Raw genomic sequence first — 6,344 nt, 5'->3', positions numbered from 1 at the left:
GGCTGGAGTGCAATGGCGCGATCTCGGCTCACCACAGCCTCCACCTCCTCCGCCTCCTGGGTTCAGGCAATTCTCCTGCCTCAGCCTCCCGAGTAGCTGGGACTACAGGCACGTGCCACCATGCCCAGCTAATATTTGTCTTTTTAGTAGAGACAGGGTTTCACCATGTTGACCAGGATAGTCTCGATCTCTTGACCTTGTGATCCACCCACCTCAGCCTCCCAAAATGCTGGGATTATAGGCGTGAGCCACCGCGCCTGGCCCATGAATTATTTTTAACGAAGTATGATGTTGGGTGGCATATAGTCACTGCCTTAAGATTTTCAAAGAAAAGCAGCCCTTTGAAGTTGATGGTCCTGGGCAGGTCTTTCAAGGAGTGGGATGTGATGGGCAGTAGAAAGGTATTCCAGGGAGGGGTAGCAATGTGAGAAGGCCTTTGAGGCTGGGGGGAACAAGTGTGTCCAGTCCCACCAGGGAGACAGATGTTCAGGCAAGTAATGAGAGCATGGAGGAATGGCTGCTGGGGTGGTCCTTGGCTCCCAGCAGGCGAGGTGGGACATCCATGGGAGGACCCTGAGAGGTCTTCAGCTGTCTCTCTGCCACTTGCACATCTGCTCGGTTGCCCATCAAGACTCTTAAGACAGTTTTTATTTTAGCTATTCTTTGAGAGCATTGAGATTCCTTTTTGAGATGAGTTCGGTATGAAAAAACTGGCAACTCATGCCTGATTGATTAACTGGGGGTATTCCCATTGACATCAGCTTAAGGAAAGATGACAGAACACTGGAGACAAAGGACTTGTAGCCTCCTGCTCTGTGGCCTCTCTTCACTCCAGGGATGTCACCTTGGGCTGGAGACTGTTGGAGGAAACCCCATGAGGTGCAGGCAGTGAGCCTCTCAGGACAGTGACCTGCGGACCCAGCTCCCCTGGAGGGACCTCCTCATGGTAAGTGAATGCCAAGAGGTTAAGTCAGCCTGTGTTTCCAAAGTGGAAATTCCAAGCTGCTGACTTCATTTGACTTCTCCTTTAGATTGTTTGGGGTTGATCGCAGATACTGGCATAGCCAAGAGTGATGAGTGATGTCACCCCATGACGCATGGCCAGACCTTCTGGCCCCTGTTGCCTCCAGCACAACATGGATCGACTTTTCCCTCAGTGTGAGTGGGCAGAGGAAAAGCCCTGTGGCTCTGGAGACTTGGGGTCCAGAGTTGAAGACTCTTCAGCTGGCTCTGCTCTGCCAGTGCCATAGAGACCCATGACCCAGAAAGACTGGTTTTCTTCCATCTAGGCCAGGCCATCCAATGGCCATCCTCTGTGTCCTCCCACCTCCACCTGGTGTGACTTCTGAAAACCAAGAATTTGGTCCTGTTGACTTGTTCTGTGCTTTGGACCATTGTCCTCTCACCCACTTAATAAATCTTGAAACATGCCCTGCTACTTGTTCTTTCATTTGTGTGTGTGTGTGTGTGTGTGTGTGTGTGTGTGTGTGTGTGTGTTTGTGTGTGTGTGTGTGTTTTATCAGTATCTCCATGTGCCAGCAAGGCTGGGTGTAGAGAAAGTGGGTCACAAGGGCAGTTCTTCTGATTCTCACTCATTGAGACTTTCCCCTTAATACACACCTAGGGGAATGTTCAACTGGGGTTGAACCATAATCCCAAGTGCATCTGGGCGTTGGGTGGATTCAGGTTTAGGAGCGAAGGGGAACATTTGAGCCAGGTCTTTGGGAGAGAAACTATGATGGAGTGACTTAGAGATGGAGGCAGGGGCTGGAGTCCTTGAGAAATCCAAGTTCCCTGAGTTCAGGTGGTGGATTGCAGGTGAATGGATTTAGGAGTTGGTTTTGAGCAGAGGAGACAGTGGAGTGTATGAGGAACAGCTGCCTTTGGAGAGCTGGGGATGGGGGACGGGTGGCAGGCAATGCCAACTGTTGGGGCTTCTGTTAGAATGAGATAGGTTTGGTCTTTGGGGATTATCTTGGTCGCAAAGATCGCAGTGATGTGCTCAGTGTGCATGCATATCACCACCTGCACATGTTACTCTTTCGTCATTTTTCTGGAGTATTTAACACACAGGAATGCTCCCAAAGGCCATGGTAAAAAGTTGGAGTCAGTTGGTCCCATTGCTTCAATTGAAAATAGAAATCACTGTGACCAAGCCGGGCATGGTGGCTCACGGCTATAATCCCAGCAGTTTGAGAGGCTGAGGCAGGCGAATCACTTGAGGTCCGGAGTTCGAGACCCGTCTGGCCAACATCGTGAGACGCCCCCCCATCTCTACTAAATACAAGAATTAGTGGGGTATGGTGGCAGGTGCCTATAATCTCAGCTACTCAGGAGGCTGAAGCAGGAGAATTGCTTGAACCCAGGAGGCTGAGGTTGCAGTGAGCAGAGATTGCACCACTGCACTCCAGCCTGGGCAACAGAGTGAGACTCTGTCTCAAAAAAAAAAAAAGAAAAGAAATGAAAAATCACTTGTGACTAGAGTTGAGGGAAACCAGGTTGTCAGTCACCTCTGATGACCTCTTCCAGCAGGAGACACTCAGGAGCTGAAGAGTCCACTCTGCCAGCCGTTTCTGGCGAGGGAACGGCTGCGTTGCCCTTCTCCTTAATTCCTACCCAAGGACCCCCTGACACCTCCCATTTACTCTCTTGAAGATTCCCCCCCAACCTGTCGCAGCCCCTCTCTGGCCAGTTTTATTCAACTGTGGCCCTTGTCCTTTAGTGAGAAATGACCACATTCCCCCACAAAGGAAAGCGGGCCAAAGTTCTCCCCTTTTCTGAGTCCACTATTTTTAGTGAAGTTTTACACTGGTTGGTGCCTTGAATTGGTAGACCTGTCTTAGCAAACTGACTGACCCCTCTCATTGCTAAGCAGGTTCCTGTCAGCTAATAGGACCAGTGTCTACACCCCACTCCCTTCTTTAATTTCTCACCTTCTCTCTCTCTCTCTCATGGTCTTCTTGACCCACTACATCAATCCTGCAACCCAGGGGTCTCTTACACCTGTTTAGTTTGTTCTATGGGAGGTGACGGTGTTAGAATACTGAGAAACAAGGAGAGAGGCGAGATTGCCACACTGGGGGAAAAGAGTGTCAGCTATAGAGATATCCACTTCCTGTGGCTTGGCCCCTTGGGATAAACATTTCCTTACTAAGCCAGACTGGTTGATTTGTGGAGGGTTCCCTCACTTATTACCCTATTCTCATGCATCTAGTGGTTGCAGGCTGGATGTGAAGGTCGGTGAAGTAATGTGTTAGAAGCTCTTAGCATAGCACTTGGCACACAGGAAGTGCTGATAAGGACAGCTCTTCTCGCTCTTTGGAACTTCCTTTCCAATCGTAAGTGGTCCTCATTGCTGGCCCAGCCTCTTAGGTCCTTCTGCCCTCTGCCACCCTCACCCGACCCTGCCTTCAGCCTCTAGCCTGGACTTCCCGTTCTCCTCACTGCCTGTGGCCTTCCTGTCCACCCTTTTCTCACACAAGCACCCCATGCCTCAGCCAGCCTTCTGCTTAAGGCTCCTGAACATGTTCTTTTCCTGGCCTGTGTGCCTGGAATGCATCCTCTGCCTCAGGCTCGGCTGACTCAGCCTGGGTCACTTCTTTCAGGAAGCCTTTGCCTGCGGAACCTCCACCCAGACTGGATTCCCCGCCCCTCCTTCCATTCATATCAAGCATCAGTTCTATGCAGGCACAATTCAGGAACTGGTAAACAAAACAGGCAAAAAGAGCAAATCCCTGCTTTGTACTTAACATTTTAGAGGGCAAGGACAAATCATAAAACAAAGTACTAAAATAGGCAGAATGCTTGAGAAACATTAAGGGAAAAATAAAGTGGGGAAACAGGATGTTTGGGGACCAGCAGAGGGAGTGGCATTTTATTTATTTATTTTTTTTATTTTTATTTTTTGAGACAGAGTCTCAAAGAATACTATCATTTCAACATGTAATCAATATTAAAAATTATCATTATTATTATTTTGAGACAGAGTCTTACTCCGTCACCCAGGCTGGAGTGCAGTGGTGCGATCTTGGCTCACTGCAACCCCCGCCTCCCAGGTGTCAAGCGATTCTCCTGCCTCAGCCTTCTGAGTAGCTGGGATTACAGGCACGCACCACCATGCCCAGCTAATTTTTGTATTCTTTTTTAGTAGAGATGGGGTTTCACCGTGTTGGTCAGGCTGGTCTCAAACTCCTGACCTCGTGATCCGCCCACCTCGGCCTCCCAAAGTGCTGGGATTATAGGCATGAGCCACCGCTCCCGGTGGGAGTAGAATTTTAAACTGAGTAGACAGGAAGTCCTCCCCAGGGAGGTGTGATTTGACTAAAGTGAGGAGCTCTCACTGCTGGGCGTTCGCTGCAGCCTGTGCAAGCTGCCATCACCACAGGGACCACGGACAGTAGGAAGCTTTTCCCTTGGATACCAGGCCCAGTGAAGTGGGGAGACAACAGGCATCTGAGGCCACTACAATGCTGCTTCTAATTATGAACGTCTCACATGAACGTCTGACCCTGTTGTGAGGGTGGCAGCTGAATCAAGCCAGGATTAGCTGGTCAGCACCTGTCAGCTCCCTATCCCCCACACCTCCAACCACAGCTCAGTGGTCTAGGGAAGCTCAGTCACCCAAGGACAGCCTTGATAGGCCTAACCCATCACCTCGGTTCAGGACTCATAGCAGTGATCACCGAGCCCTGCAGTTTTCCTTCTGGGAGAGTTCTGCGTGTCAAGAGACAGAGTAATTGGTTGCAGAAACAGGAAGAGACAGAGCAATTAAGTCTTAACAGCAGCACCTAGGAGCACAGAACATCAAGCTGCTGTTGCAAGTGAGAGATCTGTTTCTAGAACTCATAGGTGGAGAATGATATTCCAGTTTCCAAACCACATTCCTGCTCCTCCAGGCACGACTGTGACCAGTATTCTGACTTGCCATGAGGCTTGGGTGTTCAGTTTTTTCTGAATTTTTATAAGGTGTGGCCATGTGACCAAGATTCCTCTTCCTTTTTTTGTTTTTTTTTGAGGTGGAGTTTTGCTCTTGTTGCCCAGGCTGGAGTGCAATGGCATGACCTCAGCTCACCGCAACCTCTGCCTCCCAGGCTCAAGCGATTCTCCTGCCTCAGCCTCCCAAATTGCTGGCATTATAGGCATGCCCCAACCTGCATGGCTAATTTTGTATTTTTAGTGGAGGCGGGGTTTCACCATGTTGGTCAGGCTAGCCTCGAACTCTTGACCTCAGGAGATCCACATGCCTTGGCCTCCCAATGTGCTGGGATTACAGGTGTGACCCACCACGCCCAGCCTTCCTCTTCCTTTTTAAAAAAATTTTTTTTAAATTTATTTTTTGAGACAGAGTCTTGCTCTGCCACCCAGACTGAAGTACGGTGGCATGATCTTGGCTCACTGCAACCTCTGCCTCCTGAGTTCAAGTGATTCCTCTGCCTCAGCCTCCCAAGGAGCTGGGATTATAGACATGCGACACCACACCCAGCTAATTTTTGTAATTTTAGTAGAGATGGGGTTTCACCATGTTGGCCAGGCTGGCCTCAAACTCCTGATTTCCAGTGATCCTTCTGCCTCGGCCTCCCAAAGTGCTGGGATTACAGGTGTAAGCCACCATGGGCAGGCTATTTTTAATTACTGATTTATGTATTTTAAGACAGGTTTCACTCTATGCCCAGTCTGGAGTGCAGTGGTGCTATCTGGGCTCACTACAGCCTCAACTTCTTGGGCTCAAGCAATCCTCCTACCTCAGCCACGTGAGTAGCTGGCACCATCAGGCCATGCTAGTTTTTGTATTTTTTTGTAGAGATGGGGTCTTGCAGTGTTTCCCAGGCTGGTCTCAAAATCCTGGTCTCAAGTGATCCTCCCAAATTGGCCTCCCAAAGTGGTGGGATTACAGGTATGAACCACCACACATGGCCTCTTTTTTTTTTTTTTTTTGAGAGAGAGAGACCCTAAATTCACTGCTGCTGTGCCCATTACTAAAGGGAGCAAAATGAGCCTTTTCTCGTTATAGTGAAAAAGCATACCAACATAATGCCTGATGGGTGGAATGTGCTCAGTCAACATTTAGGGATGAGGAATGAGGCCAGCAGATGCCTCAATAGTGTGCACCGGAATGACTCATGCAGGCCCCTCTGCTTCTGTGGCCACAACTGATGACAGGTGAGCCTGGTGAAGTCATTAAGAATCTGATGTGGCTGGCAAAGTGGCTCATACTTGGAATCCCAGCTACCCAGTAGGCTGAGGTAGAAGGATCACTTGAGTCCAGGAGTTTGAGACCAACCTGGGCAGTATAGTGAGATCCTGTCTCTAAAAAAAAATTTTTTTTAATTCTTTTTTTTTTTTTT

General features: G+C 49.3%; 1 long non-coding RNA gene across 4 annotated transcripts in view; it reads left to right on the top strand.

Annotated features, from left to right (window-relative positions):
- LOC108291636 overlaps positions 1 to 1,431 on the top strand; it is a 5,577-nt gene extending 4,146 nt beyond the window's left edge. For 3 of the 4 annotated variants that reach the window (XR_005197333.1, XR_001819977.2, XR_005197329.1), the window contains exons 4-5: positions 762 to 946; positions 1,032 to 1,431. This is a non-coding gene — a long non-coding RNA (uncharacterized LOC108291636). The remainder of the gene's footprint in view (positions 1 to 761; positions 947 to 1,031) is intronic. The other variant, XR_001819981.1, reaches the window with a different exon arrangement.
- The last annotated feature ends 4,913 nt before the right edge of the window (positions 1,432 to 6,344 follow it).

This window comes from Cebus imitator, unplaced genomic scaffold (genome assembly GCF_001604975.1).
Source record: "Cebus imitator isolate Cc_AM_T3 unplaced genomic scaffold, Cebus_imitator-1.0 Scaffold18, whole genome shotgun sequence".
NCBI lineage: Eukaryota > Metazoa > Chordata > Mammalia > Primates > Cebidae > Cebus > Cebus imitator.
Note: the sequence above shows the minus strand (reverse complement) of the source record. Positions and strands in the feature narration are given on the sequence as shown.